The sequence below is a fragment of the Malus domestica genome, chromosome 12 (genome assembly GCF_042453785.1).
Source record: "Malus domestica chromosome 12, GDT2T_hap1".
In the NCBI taxonomy this organism is placed as follows: Eukaryota; Viridiplantae; Streptophyta; class Magnoliopsida; order Rosales; family Rosaceae; genus Malus; species Malus domestica.
Genome location: NC_091672.1, coordinates 25,236,864 through 25,256,164, shown reverse-complemented (window position 1 = coordinate 25,256,164; position 19,301 = coordinate 25,236,864). Strand labels below are relative to the sequence as shown.

The 19,301-nt window shown below is 39.2% G+C and overlaps 1 long non-coding RNA gene across 1 annotated transcript; it reads right to left on the bottom strand.

The window, feature by feature from the left end:
* Positions 1 to 10,862: 10,862 nt before the first annotated feature.
* LOC114819957 (uncharacterized) lies at positions 10,863 to 12,832 on the bottom strand. Its single transcript, XR_003767305.2, has 2 exons — positions 12,251 to 12,832; positions 10,863 to 11,762 (listed from the first exon to the last, which is right to left on the bottom strand). It is a non-coding gene; the product is annotated as an uncharacterized lncRNA (long non-coding RNA).
* Between the last annotated feature and the right edge of the window lie 6,469 nt (positions 12,833 to 19,301).

The following is a 19,301-nucleotide window of genomic DNA, read 5'->3' as shown; positions in this document are numbered from 1 at the left end:
AGTAGTTGTGAAATATAATGGCAATAAGGAGAATGCAAAAAAAGGTTGAAAAACTTGTGGAAATTATGATGAATGCTGGTTCAAGGGGAAACCAAAGTGCCATAAGTGAGACAAATTTGGTCACATTACCAAGGACTGCAGAAGTAAAGTGGTTCAATAGGTTCACTATGCCAACCAAGTTGAGGAGAAAACTTCAATGTTCTCTGCATGTAATTCAACAATTATGGTCAAAGATTAGCATGTGTGGTTTATTGATAGTGGTTGTAGTAACCACATGACCTCGCACGAGTCACTGCTTATAAATATGAGGACATAACTGTAACTACAAGATTAAAATGGAAAATGGACAGAATTTTCAAGCCACATGGAAAGGTACTCTAGTGATTAAGACCAAAATGGAACAAGATATATTAGAGAGATGATGTTGGTTTATGGTTTAGATGAAAATATGTTGGGTGTCAAATGATCCAACATGGATAATTCTTGTTGTTTGAAGATGGTATGGTGGTAATCTTTTAAGATAGGCAACTTGAATATCATGTGGCCACAATACATATGACATCAAATACATGTTTTCCTTTACTCATGGAAGACATGAATCCAGTGGCTAGAAAAGTTGTGATAGAAGAGAATGCATGAGATTGGCATAGGAGAACGGGACATTTGAATTTTCCAAGTATGCAATTACTTGAAGAGAAAGAAATGGTGTATAGGTTACTAAGACTGAAAGCAAGTGGTGGAATAAGTGTAGGATGTGTTGCAGGAAAACAACACAGAGAGACTTTTAGTAGAGAACAAGTATAGATAGCTTTACAACCTTTGGAATTGATACATTCTGATGCATATGGACCTGCAGGTGACTACAATGGAAGGCAATAAATATTTTCATAGATGATTATACTTAAATGTGTTGAATTTATTTCTTGACTTGCAAGTCAAAAGTGTTTGGAATGTTCAAGAGGTTAAAAGTTATGGTAGAATTGCAGTATGGCTATTCAATCAAGAGACTAAGAAGTGATACAAGAAGATAGTACACTTCAACTACAACAACAACAACAACAACAACAAAGCCTTTTCTTACTAAGTGGGGTCGGCTATATGAATCCTAGAACGCCATTGCGCTCGGTTTTGTGTCATGTCCTCCGTTAGATCCAAGTACTCTAAGTCTTTTCTTAGGGTCTCTTCCAAAGTTTTCCTAGGTCTTCCTCTACCCTTTCGGCCCCGAACCTCTGTTCCGTAGTCACATCTTCGAACCGGAGCGTCAGTAGGCCTTCTTTGCACATGTCCAAACCACCGTAACCGATTTTCTCTCATCTTTCCTTCAACTTCGGCTACTCCTACTTTACCTCGGATATCCTCATTCACAATCTTATCCTTTCTCGTGTGCCCACACATCCCACGAAGCATCCTTATCTTCGCTACACCCATTTTGTGTACGTGTTGATGCTTCACCGCCCAACATTCTGTGCCATACAACATCGCTGGCCTTATTGCCGTCCTATAAAATTTTTCCTTGAGCTTCAATGACCTACGACGGTCACACAACACGCCGGATGCACTTACACTTCATCCATCCAGCTTGTATTCTATGGTTGAGATCTCCATCTAATTCTTTGTTCTCTTACAAGATAGATCCTAGGTAGCGAAAACGGTCGCTTTTTGTGATCTTCGCTAGATTGCTCTGGTCATTAGTGTGGATAAGTATATAAATGGATAAAGATAGGAAAGCAAACACCAGATGTACGTGGTTCACCCATATTGGCTACATCCACGAAATAGATGAGTTCTCATTAATTGTGAAGGGTTTACACAAGTACATAGATTCAAGCTCTCTTTTAGTGAGTACAAGTGAATGATTTAATACAAATGACATTAGGAAATATTGTGGGAGAATGATCTCGTAATCACGAAACTTCTAAGTTCCGGAGTGTGGTATCGTCTTGACTTGCCTTATCTGTCTCGTAGGTAGATGTGGCATCTTCTCTGGAAGTACTCTTCCTCCATCTAGGGGTGGTATCTTTAACTGGTGGAGATGCACAAGGTAATGTATCAATTTCACTTGAAGCTTACTTGTAGTTTCAGGCTTGGTCAAGCGCGATACAAACCATGTAGTAGGAGTCCTCCAAGTCGCCGAGCTAGGGGATCTGCTGAAAGAGGTGACAGACAAGGTAAGCAATCAGAGCTCCAAGCAATCAGTCCCAGATCAGAACTTTGATTTCGAGTTCCGGCTGATTGTTCACATTCTCCCTATCTTGCAGGCAGCATGAAGGATAAAGAGAAGAAAAATGAGAATAGATGATATGGGATACTTTTGCTTTTGAAGAAGTAACTTTCCACATGCTTATTCTTGAACTGGGCTGGAGGGTTTTCTGGTTTCCTCCAGAGTATAAGGCCGACTGAAGAATTTGAGGGTCAAGGGTCAAAACAAGTCCATCAAATCTATAGTACGTTCGACCCTGCTGATATGGGATACTTTTGCTTTTGACAGAGTAGTGGATGTATCGGCACGTGTGCTGTTACGCTTGTCTCCACATGCTTCCTTGTATCCTTCTCACTTGCCCTATATGTTCCTCAGGCAGATGCGGTATCTTCCCTGGAAGCATAAGATGTTGAAGATGAGTACTCGAGAGCAATGCCAGGTAAGTAATCAAGTAAGGGGTTCCAGGCAGTCAGTTCCTGACTGGAAGCTTGATTCCAAGTGTTGACTGATTGCTCTCTTTCTCCTTATCTTGCAGGTAAGAACAAGGCCAAATGAAAAGACAGGGAAAAAACATAATATGGGATACTCTTGCTTTTAACCCTGATGATATGAGATATTCTTGCTCTAGTATAGCTTGTTTGCAGAGGTATTATCGGGGGGAAAGAAAGCTGAATATTTCGAAAGGCTTTTTTGGGAGTGCCCTCTCAGATATGAGGAAGGGTTGAGCATTTTTGCAGGTCTGCCTGTCTGTTGGAGATGGAGGTCAACATATATAGGAGTCTCCCTAACAACAAGTAGTAATGCTATTCCTTTACCCTGCTTGGTCATAACACGGTAGTGGGAGCTGCCAGCTTCACATGTTTTAACTCTGTCAGAGCACTTGGAAAAAGTGGTCTGTGGTATCTGGAAAGCTGATGTTGCGTGTAAAGATTACAGACAAGCTTTATCCAAGGAGATCCGGCTCTTGAAGTTGGGAAAGTGGTGCCTCTTCGGTTTTCGAACAAGCAATCCTGTCGGAGATCTGGCTCTCGAGATTCGGAGAACGATGCCTTTTTGATTTTTGAGAAAGCAATCCTGCTAGGGGTCTGGCTCTCGAGATTCGGAGAGCGGTGTCTCTTCGATTTTTGAGAAAGTAATCATGTTGGGAGTCTGGCTCTCGAGATTCGGATGGCCGTGCCTCTTCGATTTTGGAGCAAGCAATCTTGTTGGGAGTGTTTTCTCGAATGTGAGAAAATGTTGGGCATGTTTGCTAGTTTATCTTGCCACGAAGCACAGAGGTTGACACACAGGGACTTTCCAATTATCCAGCAGTGGTACTGTTCCTTTACCCTTGTGGGTAATAATATGGTAGCTATACCTTCAAAATTTATGTGTCTAAACTTTGTTAATGCTGTTTCTTTGCTATTCTTTTACCCTTCTTGGTCAGAGCGGTGTAGTGGGAGCTGCAAGCTTCACGTGTCTCAACTTTGTCAATAACTTTGGCAAAGTTATCTGTGGTACCCATGAGCTAATGTTGCGTGTGGGAAGTGGGTGATTGAACAGTAAGATTCATGTGCTTTCTACTTCACCAGAAATCTTCGACATAATGCCTATAATTTCCGCAAAGCTGACAGGTGCTGACAAGGCTGGAAAAGTAGGTGCCTCTTCGATTTCTGAGATCGGCCCTCGTGGTCTCTGAGCAGCCCAGCTTTTGAGAAAGCAAGCGCCTATTCGATTTCTGAGATCGGCCTTCGTGGTCTTTGTGCAGCCCAACTTTTGAGAAAGCAAACGTCTCGTGGTCTCTGAGCAGCCCAGCTTTTGAGAAAGCAAACGCCTCTTCGATTTCTGAAGCTCCGTCGAGTGCAGATTTTTATAGAGGCTGGCATTAAGTTCCAAAGCACACTTGAATCTCCACCAGTAGAAGCTCCATTCTTGCACTTCTAAGATCTTGATTTGTCCGACCTCTTCTCTCTTCAACACCTTTGAAAATGTCTGGCCCCTCCGACCGTCGTTTTGACTTGAACCTTGTTGAAGAGGCAGCCACGCCTTCTCCAGACAACATATGACGCCCATCCTTCGTCTCCCCTACTGGTCATCTTACCGTTGGGGATTCCGTGATGAAGAATGATATGACTGCTGCGGTAGTGGCTAGGAACCTTCTCACTCCCAAAGATAACAGACTACTTTCCAAACGGTCTGATGAGTTGGCTGTTAAGGATTCTCTGGCTCTCAGTGTTCAGTGCGCAGGTTCTGTGTCTAACATGGCCTAACGCCTATTTGCTCGAACCCGCCAAGTTGAATCATTGGCGGCTGAAGTGATGAGTCTCAAACAGGAGATTAGAGGGCTCAAGCATGAGAATAAACAGTTGCACCGGCTCGCACATGACTATGCTACAAACATGAAGAGGAAGCTTGACCAGATGAAGGAATCTGATGGTCAGGTTTTACTTGATCATCAGAGATTTGTGGGTTTGTTCCAAAGGTATTTATTGCCTTCGTCTTCTGGGGTTGTACCGCGTAATGAAGCTCCAAATGATCAACCTCTGCTGCCTCCTCCTTCGAGGGTTCTGTCCAGTACTGAGGCTCCAAATGATCCCCCTCCAGTGCCTGCTCTTTCTGGGGCTCTACCGACTGTTGAGACTTCTCCTAAGCAACCTTTGTGAAGGCTCCCTCTTGTTTGTTTATTTTGACTCATGTATATGTACATATTTGTGACTTATCGGGGATATCAATAAATAGCTTTCCTTCATTTCAACGTATTGTGTTAAATACTCCAAAGCCTTCTTTGCTAAGTTCTCTGAATTTTCTTTTGTTGAAGCTTGTATGTTGAAGCTTTGTGAGTGGAGCATGTAGGTTGAGGTAGTATTCCCTTAATTTCCCGAGTGAGGAAAACTTCTCGGTTGGAGACTTGGAAAATCCAAGTCACTGAGTGGGATCGGCTATATGAATCTTTGAACGCCATTGTGCTCGGTCCTGTGTCATGTCCTCCGTTAGATCCAAGTACTCTAAGTCTTTTCTTAGAGTCTCTTCCAAAGTTTTCCTAGGTCTTCCTCTACCCATTTGGCCCTGAACCTCTGTCCCATAGTCGCATCTTCTAATCGGAGCGTCAGTAGTCCTTCTTTGCACATGTCCAAACCACCGTAACCGATTTTCTCTCATCTTTCCTTCAATTTCGGCTACTCCTACTTTACCCCGGATATCTTCATTCCTAATCTTATCCTTTCTTATGTGCCCACACATCCAACGAAGCATCCTCATCTCCGTTACACCCATTTTGTGTACGTGTTGATGCTTCACCGCCCAACATTCTGTGCCATACAGCATCGCCGGCCTTATTGCCGTCCTATAAAATTTTCCATTGAGCTTCAGTGGCATACGGCGGTCACACAACACGCCGGATGCACTCTTCCACTTCATCCATCCAGCTTGTATTCTATGGTTGAGATCTCCATCTAATTCTCCGTTCTTTTGCAAGATAGATCCTAGGTAACGAAAACGATCGCTCTTTGGTATTTCTTGATCTCCGATCCTCACCCCTAACTCGTTTTGGCTTCCATTTGCACTGAACTTGCACTTCATATATTCTGTCTTTGATCGGCTTAGGCGAAGACCTTTAGATTCCAACACTTCTCTCCAAAGGTTAAGCTTTGCATTTACCCCTTCCTGAGTTTCATCTATCAACACTATATCGTCTGCGAAAAGCATACACTAAGGAATATCATCTTGAATATGTCCTGTTAACTCATCCATTACCAACGCAAAAAGGTAAGGACTTAAGGATGAGCCTTGATGTAATCCTACAGTTATGGGAAAGCTTTCGGTTTGTCCTTCATGAGTTCTTACGGCAGTCTTTGCTCCTTCATACATATCCTTTATAGCTTGGATATATGCTACTCGTACTCATTTCTTCTGTAAAATCCTTCAAAGAATGTCTCTTGGGACCCTATCATACGCTTTTTCCAAATCTATAAAGACCATGTGTAAATCCTTTTTCCCATCTCTATATCTTTCCATCAATCTTCGTAAGAGATAGATTGCCTCCATGGTTGAGCGCCCTGGCATGAACCCGAATTGGTTGTCCGAAACCCGTGTCTCTTGCCTCAATCTATGCTCAATGACTCTCTCCCAGAGCTTCATTGTATGACTCATTAGCTTAATACCCCTATAGTTCATGCAATTTTGTACGTCGCCCTTATTCTTGTAGATAGGCACCAAAGTGCTCGTTCGCCACTCATTTGGCATCTTCTTCGTTTTCAAAATCCTATTGAAAAGGTCAGTGAGCCATGTTATACCTGTCTCTCCCAAAACTTTCCACACTTCGATTGGTTTATCGTCTGGGCCTACTGCTTTTCTATGCTTCATCTTCTTCAAAGCTACAACCACTTCTTCCTTCCGGATTCGACGATAAAAAGAGTAGTTTCTACACTCTTCTGAGTTACTCAACTCCCCTAAAGAAGCACTCCTTTCATGTCCTTCATTGAAAAGATTATGAAAATAACCTTTCCATCTATCTTTAACCGCGTTCTCTGTAGCAAGAACCTTTCCATCCTCATCCTTGATGCACCTCACTTGGTTTAGGTCCCTTGTCTTCTTTTCCCTTGCTCTAGCTAGTTTATAGATATCCAACTCTCCTTCTCTCATAGCTTTCTTCGCCTCTTGCTTCGCTTTTCTATACCTTTCACCATTTTCATCGGTCCTATCCTTGTATAAGGCTTTACAACATTCCTTCTTAGCCTTCACCTTTGTTTGTACCTCCTCATTCCACCACCAAGATTCCTTTTGGTGTGTGGCAAAGCCCTTGGACTCTCCTAACACCTCTTTTGCTACTTTTCGGATACAACTAGCCATGGAATCCCACATTTGGCTAGCTTCCCCCTCTTTATCCCACACACACTGGGTGATTACTTTCTCTTTGAAAATGACTTGTTTTTCTTCTTTTAGATTCCACCATCTAGTCCTTGGGCACTTCCAAGTCTTATTCTTTTTTCTCACTCTTTTGATATGTACATCCATCACCAACAAGCGATGTTGATTAGCCACGCTCTCTCCTGGTATAACTTTGCAATCCTTACAAGTTATACGATCCCCTTTCCTCATTAGAAGAAAATCTATTTGTGTTTTTTACGACCCACTCTTGTAGGTGATCACATGTTCTTCTCTCTTCTTAAAGAAGGTGTTGGCTAAGAAGAGATCATATGCCATTGCAAAATCCAAGATAGCTTCCCCATCCTCGTTTCTCTCCCCAAAACCATGACCACCATGAAAACCTCCATAGTTGCCTGTCGCCCTGCCCACGTGTCCATTTAAATCTCCTCATATAAATAACTTCTCCGTATGAGCAATTCCTTGCACCAAGTCTCCAAGGTCTTCCCAAAATTTCTCATTCGAACTTATATCCAACCCTACTTGAGGTGCGTACGCACTAATCACATTGATAAGTTCTGGTCCTATTACAATCTTGATTGCCATGATTCTATCTCCTACCCTCTTGACATCTACAACATCTTGTGTCAAGGTCTTGTCCACGATGATGCCAACACCGTTTCTCGTTCTATTTGTGCCCGAGTACCAAAGTTTAAACCCTGAGTTTTCTAGATCCTTTGCCTTAAGACCAACCCACTTAGTTTCTTGTAGGCACATAATATTTATCCTTCTCCTCACCATAACTTCCACTACTTCCATAGATTTTCCCGTTAAGGTTCCTATATTCCACGTTCCTAAACGCATTCTACTCTCCTGAACTCTACCCTTCTGTCCTAGCTTCTTCACCCTCCCCCGTCCAATGGAATCAAAGTACTTCTTTTGTGTGTCCCGTGTAAAGTTGATAGGTGCATATGCTCCCAAACAACTTTGAGTGGAGTCGTTCGAAAAGAAGTTTCTATGGCCCCCTTGCTCATTTAACACTGCATCCGAGTGCCTATGGAGATACAGCAACCCTTGCTCACTTATCACTGTGCTTGGGCCACACAGCGCGCCACTTACGGGTGACACCTTAGCTTTAGCGCGATTTCGTTCTGAATTCATTTTCATAAGGATTCGACGTAACTGTGGAGTGCCGGCTGTCGACTACCTGACGCCCTCCCCCTCCTCCTTTACCCAGGCTTGGGACCGGCAATGTAAGATAGTACACTTCAACTGAATTTCTAAAATCTTGTGAACAGTGAAGACATAGGTCTTGAAGGGCAATTGACTATTGTCTACTCTCCATAGTAGAATATAGTAGCACAAAGGAATAACAGAACTATTGTTGAGATGACAAAGAGCATGTTACATGAGAAAAAGTTGTCTTACTATCTTGAGGGGTAAAATTGTCAACACAGCTATCTATTTGCTCAGAAAATGTCCTACAAAGGGAGTAAAGGATAAAACTCATTTTGAAGCATTCAGTGGAAGAAAACCTAGAGTTAAACATCTCAAAAATTTTGGATGTGTATGTTATAGTCACATTCATGAACAATTGAGACTCAAGTTAGATGAAGCTTCAATCAAGAGGATCTTTGTTGGTTATGGAAAGGGAAAAAAAATGCTATAGAGTGTTATTCTTGACACAAAGAAGATTATACTTTCTAGAAGTCTGTTTCTTGATGAAAATGAAAATTGGAATTAGACAACTGAAAATGAAGTAACGAAGTCAATTCTAATGAACTTGCAGTTAAATGAGAATTTTAGTGAACCTAAAAATGGTGAGGTGAATGTGACTGCAGAATTACCACAATTAGAAGGGTGCTATTCTCAAAGGGGAATGTTTCAAGATTCTGTGACAGAGATTGGAGAACTAAGTTTTGCAAGCATTACTTCTGTAAAGTTAGAACCACTAGTAATGTGTATGCTAGACGCAATCTTAGCATAATTGAACCTATATGAAGAGGCTACTTCTGATTATGCTTGGAAGAAAGCTATGGATGTAGAAATTGAGATGATTGTGAAGAATCAAACATGGAGTTGGTTGACAGACCAACAGATAAACAAATTTATTGGTTTCAAATGGGGTTTCAAGACTAAATTGAACCTAGATGACACTATACAAAAGCACAAGGCAATATTGGTTACTAAGGGGTATTCTTAGAAGCCTGGAGTAGACTACATTGAAACATTTGTTCTAGTTGCAAGATTGGACACCATAAAAAATTTCATTGCACTTGCTGCTCAGAAAAGTTAAAGGTACATCAAATTGATGTGAAGTCAGCTTTCTTGAATGAAGTATTGAATGATGAAGTATATGTGGATCAACTTGAGGGTCGTAGTGTTCCAGGTTTTGAAGATAAAGTATATAAGCTCATAAAAGCTCTATATGGACTAAAAAAGCTCAAAAGCTTGGTACAAGGAAATCAACTCTTATCTGCTTGAATATGGTTTTCAATTAAGTCCCAGTGAAGCTACATTGTATATCAAGACCAAAAGGGGAGAATCACTCATTGTCTCTATTTATGTTCATGATCTTGTGCAATGGTAATAGAATAACATTGATAAATGAATTAAGGCTGACATGATGAGAAAGTATGAATGACAGACCTTGGACTATTATATCACTTTTTGGGAATGGAAATTCTGCAATTTGAGAAAGGTATTTTATCTGTTCTAGCTTTACTGGAAAAGTTTGTCTTGAAATATTGTAAGCCTGTGAGCATTCCTCTTGCAATGAATGACAAGCTAAAGAAGGATAATGGTAGTGAGCATGCAAATGAAGCTATGTCTAGACAATTTGTGGGAAGCTTATTATATTTGATAGCAACAAGGCCTAGCATTGTGTTTGCTACTAGTCTATTATCCAAATTCATGCACAGTCCAACCAAGAAGCACCTTGGAACTGGAAAGAGAGTACTCAAGTATATCCACTAGACTCTTGATTTTGGAATTGGATATGTGAAAAGAATGTTGCAGTTTTACTTGGCTATATGACAACGATTGGGGTGGTGAGGAAAGTGATATGAAAAACGGACTTTGGATATGCTTTTTCATTTGGTAGTGTCATTTTTTATGGGCATCTGTGAAGCAACATTGTTGCATTATCTACTGCTGAAGTTGAGTATGTTAGTACTTCAGAGGCTACAACTCAAGCAGTTTGGCTAAGATTTGTGCTTGAAGATTTAAAGAAATACAAATTGATGTTATTCGACTTTATTGTGATAACACCTCTGCGGTTGCTATGACAAGAAATCCAATTTTTTACTAAAGATCAAAGCATATCAACTGCATATATCACTACATCAATATGCACTGCCAGAGAACATAATTTAGCTAATCTATTGCAAATCAGAAGGCCAATTAGCTGACATATTTACCAAAACTTTTCCAAATGATCGTTTTTGTTATCTGAGAGGTTTACTAGGAGTGAAATTAGCAACAAGCTTAGAAGGGAGTGTTAAGGTGTAAGCTTGTTGCAGATCAACAAAGTTCAAATTCAGCATTTTTTTTTTTTGTTCTTCATTTCTGTTTATGTTTAAGTGTTTTGTTTTAGTTGCAATGTTCGGCTAGGATTAGAACATCTTAAGAGCTTGTATTAGGCTAGCAATTATAGCAGATGTGTAGAGTAAGTGATGCATGTGCAGAGCACGTGAGTCTGTTTTTAGAGAGTGACTCGTGTACGTTGACTTTTCCTTTGTTTTTGGATCCAGTATGTACTGTTGAATGTATGAATGAAATTGAGCCATGAACTCCACCCTTCTTCTTCCTCAAACTCAGATAGCTTAAACAATTTTCTTTCTCCAAAATTGAATAAAATTCAAAGAAATACAATTCAATTCATTTAATAAACACTAACACAAAGAGGGACTTGCCTGCAACGAAGATATAATAGCCCTTATGTGTCTTTCTCACTCCGCATTATCTTTAATCATATGAAAAGTGAGAAAGACACATAAGGGGATACCACAAAAGGGTCTATCCTCACTGTAAGCAAGTCTTTGTTGTGATTAAGACGCAGAAAAAGCTATATTCATGTTGCTGGCAAGTCCCTCTTCGTCGTTAGGTCACAAAAGTTACATTGCCGTTGCAAGCAAGTCCCTCTACAAAAGTTACATCACTGTTGCAAGCCAGTCCCTCAAATAATGTTGATTTACCTCAGTAGCCGCACAAGAATAACAACAGGAGCAATATGAAGGATTCCAGAAATTAAAGAAAAAAAATGTTCGATTAGTGAGAAAGTGAAAAGACTAATAAGTTCTCGTAATCACAGTTAAATTGTCCAACTATATCATTGTTATAAAAATGATGTTCATAGCAATTATGGTGAGACCTTGACGGGGTTTGCTTGCTTTTCATAAGCCTTTTTTACTTCCAGAATTGGAAAACTTCCCTCCTCATACTAGGGGGACAATTGAAAACCTAAAAAGCAATTTCCCTTTTGTCTATACCACTTTGGATGATTATATATATATATATATATATATATATATATATATATATATATATATATATATATATATAGTGGGAGTGATCAGCCGATTTATGAACAAGCCGAGATCATCTCACTTAGAAGCTTACTCCAGAGGGAACGAATGAGAGATAGGAAGCTCCGACCCAATGAGGGGCCCAGGAAACCCACCTCTTCTTCACCGGATGAGAGGCGCATCAGACTCTGCATCTATATATATATATATATAACAGTGTTTATCAGAATAAAGAGTATATAATATTAGATTACTTACTGTATTATTTGAAATTTTAGTGAGAGAGAGAGAGAGAGAGAGAGAGAGAGAGAGAGAGAGAGAGAGAGAGCAATTGGAAACAAAAACAAAAATTAAAAAAGTACTGAAATTAAAGTTCAATATAATTTGCTATGAATTTTGTTGAAAATAATTGTAGCACTATTTCAAACCTATGAACACCGCACAGAACACATTATCTCTTTATCCTTACAGTTAATAATCTTAATTAGCATTGCAATTTCTTCATCCAATTTGGAAATGCAAAAATATCAAGCTAATTGTTTATTTTTTTATCTAGTCTAACTGACTAACTATATACAGACACACACACACACACATATATATATATATATATATATATATATATATATATATATATATATTATACTTATATAATTAAGAAAATTGCAGCGAAAACGATCACCTGAAGTGGAGCTAATTATTCAGCATTTTCTGAATACATGAATTGGAATGTCCGCATGGTTATGATCTACGGTGACAATCTTCATAGAAGCAATAAGGTGGAGTGGTCATGATGGGGAAGAGGGGCACATGAACAACTAACTCATCACTGGATATGAGATATATATCTGTAAACTTGTAATAATTTAGCAGCTCAGAGAAAAATAAGAGTATTGAGTATATACATCTCAGTATATGCGAATGAGTTAGAAATGCACGTGCCCTGCTTCTCCATCTTGCTCAACTCACGCCTAAATCATATATTCCAGAATTTCCTCAACACTCAACTGAGAGGACGACTCTAGGAGCTGGCCAGCTACTAGATAGAGCTACCCTTCTCATAAACAACCTCATTAAGTTAGAGAGAGAGAGAGAGAGAGAGAGAGAGAGAGAGAGAGAGAGAGAGGGATCTTCATCAAAACGGTGAATCTGAGACATTCTTACTTCTCTGTCCTGCTAGTCCACTCATTTATAACAAAACGTGCAAATGAGGTGCGTTAAGAGCACTTCCAGTGTGTAAAAGCTCCCCTTATCAATAGGCAATTCAAATAGTAACTGCTTTTAATGAAGTAATTGCCTTTTGCATCTCCACCTCTAAATATAGTCATGGCAATAGGCAATAAAATATTAGTATTTTTTATGTTCTAAAATAATAAAAATAATTTTATTTTTTAATTTTGGATAGGATTTTTAACCGATCTCGTCACGTCCATGGGTCATTATCTGAAAGTATAGTTTTTGTGGATAGATTTCGATAAGATTTTTAACCAATTATATCGCGCGACGTTTCCTTCCATGTTTAGAATTGTTGAAAATATTGAAATATGGTGTAAGGTGGGAGAAAATGGTAAGGTATTTATAGAAAATAATTATAATTTTTAAATTTTTTTTGAATTTTTTTTCGGATTTTTAATTATTTTTAAAAATTTTATTAACTTAATTAAGCTGAACAATCAGATTACAAAAAAATTTGAAATCCAACAATCCAGATTGTGACATGTGTCCCCTCGAAATATTTTTTTCTTTCTTTTTTTTTATTTTTAAAATTGAAAAAATTTGGACTGTTGATCTGGAAATCAAACGGTCCAAATTCAACTGCTACTTAGTGGGTTGCAACGCGGGCCCCATCGCCCGAATCTTGTAGGTAACTCACCCCCCACACGAGCGTGTTATGCAAATGCCTGACGCAAAAAAAATTATAATGTGGTTGACGTTAGCACCCTCAGGCGTTTGCGCTTTGGACTCCCGCCTGCCCTCTCCCACGGGCTTCCCCTTAGCCTAATTGCCCAAATGGGCTAGAGCTAGTTTGTGAGGGGATTGGATTGCAAATGGGGCTTGTCCACAAGACAAAATAACGCGGTGGAAGTGCTCTAAAGGTGGGCATATGGAGAAACAAGGAAAATAATTGGCTTCTTCTTTTCAATGTAAAGAGTCATTCTTACTTACATGTCAATCACATGACTTCAAAAACAAATTTAAGAAATAAAACAGGAGAATTTTTTTTATTTTTTATAATGCAGGGCCTAGTTGGATGTAAAACCTCATGATGAGTTACGGGTCCAAACAAATTGTGATACCTTGCAACAACAGGACCACATCACCACGATATCATGATATATCACTATTAGCCAATGTCAGAAACTACAATATTATTAGTGTATAAGCATTAACAATTAGAAAATGCTTAGCTACTCAAAGATGAATAGAAACTCTTACTCAAAATTTTCTGTCAAAATCACAGAGTTTTGTACTTATGATCATAACCTTTCATATTATGAATGACTCTGTAAAGATAATCTCTGCAAAAAAAAAAAAAAAAAAAAAGACTTAAAACTAAGATCGTTTATAATACTTTTCCCAATTCCACTCGTTTGTTTTTATATAGTTTGATGACTAAACGACCTTGGTTTGAATTGAATTTTTGCAATGACGATCTTTGTAGAGTGATTTATAATATGAATGGTTCTGATCATAAACATGAAGTTCTATGAATCGGCAACGAACAATTTTAAGTAGGAACTCCTACTCATCCTTTAAGTATAGCCAGGTATTATTCTTAACAATTTGTCTAAAAATTGTACGATTGTTGTAAACATTCCTAATTTAATTGTGATTGTGTAAATTCTAGATTATATTTTATTCTAGTTATCATTTCCTATTACAACTTGTATTACTTGGGGAAGAAGTAATATCTTCTCTTCTTTTACTACTATAAATAAAGGCACCATGTCGGAGGGATAACAACACATATTCCCCTACAATTCTACAAACACATCTCTCTCAATCTCTCTCCCTATATCGCCGGCCCCCTTTAACCTTGTTAGATAAAATAGGCTACAACACATTATCAGCATGCTCCTACCACTGCGTTTACGAAAATATAAAGTTGAAGAATTTTTCTGCATCAAACTAGTTCATCCATATCATCACGCAATCAGATTATTCTAAATCAACGATTTTTATCTCAATATTTTTGCAGCCCTGATAACATGAACATTCACCATAATGCATGACCCAACTTTATGTTTTTCGAATTTTAGATTCTACATAAATTGTGTATGCATTATATTCATAATTGTTGAATTATGTGAATTTGATATTTACCATGAATTGCATCAAATATATGTAAATGCATTATACTATTGAATTGAATATGCTTTGAATTAAATTATATATGAATTGAATTGAAAACAAAAAATTTAAAAAAAATCGAAACAGGCAACCTAGTTCTTCAAACCCATGCCTTCGCGCCATTGAACAAAGCTTACAGTTTACGTGGCTAAGCCGTGCCAAGCCGCGAGTTCCCTAGCCGGAGCAAAGGGCTCCAGGATTGAAACCCAACAACCCTGACATTTTCCCCCATCGCAGGTTGGCCTGCAGCCAATCCTTATCCACGGGTCACCATGTTTGACGGCCTAAAGCTCAAATCTCGTCGGAATTTTTTTAAATTTCCAATTTGTATTACTAGGGTTTTGATGAAACGTCGAGATTTTTAAATCTCCGTTCATATTTGAGGTCTTCGTTGACCTATGGACTCGCCCCGAACACCGTTGTCCCAAAGCACGGTAGCCTAAAACGGTGGCATCGACTTTCTTCCTCGACGAACGCACCCAGCTACGGCTGAGGGTGTCTTTGGACCCAACCCGAGCCCTATTAGGCTTCATTTCTCGGCCTACTCCCTAAATTTTTTGGGCTCTTTGTATTGGCCCATAAGTTGTTTGACCGGCCTGCGAAAAAAAAAAAAAAAAAGCAAAAGTTTTTTCTTTGGGCTAGCCTAAAGCAGCCCGCGCAAACATAAGTTTTTTTTTTGTTGGGCTCGCCCAAAGCAGCCCACTACCTAAGCTCGGCCTGTTTTTCTCCCCCCCCCCCGTTTCACTATTTGCACCGCACCCAATATGTGCCCTTTCTATTTGGGCCTGCAGCCTCACCTAAGACCAAACCCAACCCAATTTTTGGGCGTAGGTCCCCACATTTTTTTAAGCCACCTGTGGGTTTATTTTTCTTTTGGGCCTTGAGTTTTATTCGCCTAATTATTTTAAACCAATAGGTTTTATATTTTTTCACCCACACTTTAATTTGGCCCGAAGACCAATTAATTAATTCAATTATAACTATAGACCTAAAGTTCTATTTTTGCATATTCTTGTTGCATATTTCTGTATATATATTTGTGTTTGCCTGTAGGAATTTATGAACCTGAAGTTTCTTATAAACATGCCTTATTTGAAAACCTAAAGTTTTCATTTAAAAACATCACCCATGAAAACTCGAAGTTTTTTCATGCAAAATTAAGCCAATACATGTCTATTAGAACTTGTATGTTCTACTCCTATGTGAATGGATTTATTTTTTCTCCATTTCACTAACCATATCTTATCCATCTATTTTGTGATAGGAACATGTCAAACTTGAACAAACTCGACTTCACCGCTTTAGAGGTCTCTAGAAGAAACTACCTCAAGTTGGTCCAAGATGTGAAGCTCCACCTCACTGCAAAGAATTTGCGTCCCGTTATTGAAGAAGAGACAGACAACCCTGTTGGCGAAGCTGAAAAAGCCACCACTATGATCTTCATCCGAAGACATATCCATGACGCTCTGTAAACTGAATATCTTGCTGAGGGGGATCCACGTGCACTATAGGTCACTTTGGCTGATCGTTTTGATCACCAAAATGACATATTCTTGCCTGAAGCAAGACATGACTGACATCATTTGCGCTTCCAAGACTTTAAGTCTGTGAATGAATATAATTCTAGGGCCGAATTCCACCTAGACATAAACAATTTTAGTTAGTTAAAATTGCACATTGGGGCCGAATTCCACCTAGTGGCTCAACCCCCCTTGTTTTTTGGTTGATTTTTGAACAATTTTCCTTTATGTTTAGATTATTTGTTGGTGATTTGTTTTTTTTTTTTTTTGGATATTAAGTCTTAATAATTACCATCCTTGAATAAATAAAATTATTTTGAATTCATATTTTTTTTAGAACTTTTATGCATGTGACCGATTCAAATTAATTTTTCATTCTAAGTATGACTAGTGGGAAAGTTAGTTGTCTGGCAGATAGTGCAACCACACACACAATTTTCCATGAACGCATCTATTTCACTAACTTCATACCTAAGAATGCACCGCTAACAATCCTCTCAAGCCCATCCAACTTGGTAGAAGGATACGGTAAGGCACGTATAATGTTGTCTAATGGTACAATCTTAACCATTTCTGAGTCACTCTATTCTCCACGTTCCGGAAGAACATTGTTAAGTTTTAAGGACATTAGAGATAACAATTACCATGTTGAAACCCACGTAGAAAACGGAGTTGAATTTCTGTGCATAACTTCATACGAATATGGCTAGAAGCGTATTCTAGAGAAGATTGAGCGTATCCCGAGTGGTCTGTATACTACGACCATACACCCCATAAAATGCCACTATGTGGCCGGCCCTACTACTAGGACCGCACATAAAATTACTCTTTGGCATGATCATTTGGGACATCCTGGATGAATAGAGATGCGTCGTATCCTCAAATCTTCACACGGGCATCCACTAACCCGAAGTTTAGGTTCAATCCAAGGAATTGCATGTCAAACATGTTCAATGGGAAAGCTTATCACCAATCCTTCTTATGACAAGATTCGTTCGAATCCTCCCTTTTTTCTACAACGGATTCAAGGGAACATTTGTGCACCGATTCACCCTTCATGCGGACCATTTAGATACTTTATGGTTTTGGTTGACGTTTCCACACGTTGGTCACACGTGTGCTTGTTGTCCATAAGGAATGCTGCATTTTCCAAACTGTTGGCTCAGGTTATCAAGCTCATGGCCTACCACCCTAATTATCCGATCAAATCTATTCGATTGGATAATGCTGGAGAATTCACTTCTAAAACTATTGATGACTATTGCATGTCGGTTGGGGTTGAAGTTGAACATCATGTATCCCTTGTTCATATCCAGAACGGCCTGGCAGAGGCTTTCATTAAGCGCTTACAAATGATTGCTCAATCGTTGGTCATACGTACCATTTAATGCCCTTCAATTGGTTACCGGATACTAACCCTACATATCGCATCTGCGCGTATTTGGTTATGCAGTATATGTGCCGATCTCGCTGCCCTTACATACAAAAATGGGGCCTCAGCGAATGATGGGAATCTATGTCGGATATGATTATCCTTCAATTATTCATTACTTAGAACATTTGACATGCGATCTGTTTACCGCTTGTTTCACGGAATGTCATTTCTATAAGATAGTTTTCTCGTCGTTAAGGGGAGATAAGAACTTCAACATTCCTGAAGAACGACGCGAATTATCATGGATGACTCTCACTTTGTCTCATTTAAATCCTCGCACAGCTTAGTCTGAAACTAAAGTGCAGCGCATATTAGATCTCCAAAGCATAGCTCAGAGCAAGCCAGATGCTTTCGCCGATCTAGCGTACGTGACAAGATCATATATTCCAGCTGCGTATACACCTGGAAAGATGGATGTACCAAATGTACAATGAACTTCCCTCTTGAAGGCACGAGACACCAATATTGGTGATCCATGTACATTAGCGGCTAGCTAATCATTTACCCTTATACAAAAACATGGCAGACCCCTTGGTTCAAAGGATTGACATCCCCGAAAGAGGAAACCCATGGCACAAAGTCCTGAAAAACCTACTGTGAATCCGAATATCGCTTACTCATTCTATCCAACTCATGAGGAAATTCTAGATTATGGAAGCATCCTTGAAGAGACGAATCCTCCTCTTGAAAATCATGAGAGTTCTGTCTATTATGCTAGCTTAGATAATGTGTGGCATAGAAATGAGATGATTGTCAACGATGCATTAGCATTTGTAGTAGCTACTGAGATCATGTTGAGCGATAACATTGAACCGTGTTCCGTTGATGAATGTCTATGTAAAACTGATTGGTTAAACTGGAAACAAACAATCCAAGTCGAACGCGATTTACTTGCGAAACGTAAGGTGTTTGGACCTGTAGCTTCTACTTCTCCATATGTGAAGCCCGTTGGCTACAAGTAGGTTTTCGTTCAGAAACGTAATGAAAAGAACAAAATTATGTGTTACAAAGCTCCTCTTGTTGCTCAAGGCTTCTCACAACGCTCTGGGATTGACTATGACGAAACTTATTCACCCGTTATAGATGTGATTACTTTTTACTACCTTATCAGTTTGGTAGTTTTCGAAAAATTGGATATGCAGCTAATGGACGTAGTAATCGCGTATCTCTATGGGGATTTTGATACGAAAATCTATATGAAATTTCCCGAAGGACTTACATTGACTGGTTCAAATATTTCCAAACCCTGGAACACGCTCTTAATTCGGCTGAGCTTTCACTCTACGATTTGAAACAATATGGAAGAATGTGGTATAACCGTCTGAGTGAGTATTTAACTAGTTAGGGATATGTCGATGACATGATCCTTATCAGAACTCCTGAAGAGCTCACGAGAACTGTCGCACACTTAGAGTCAGAATTTGAGA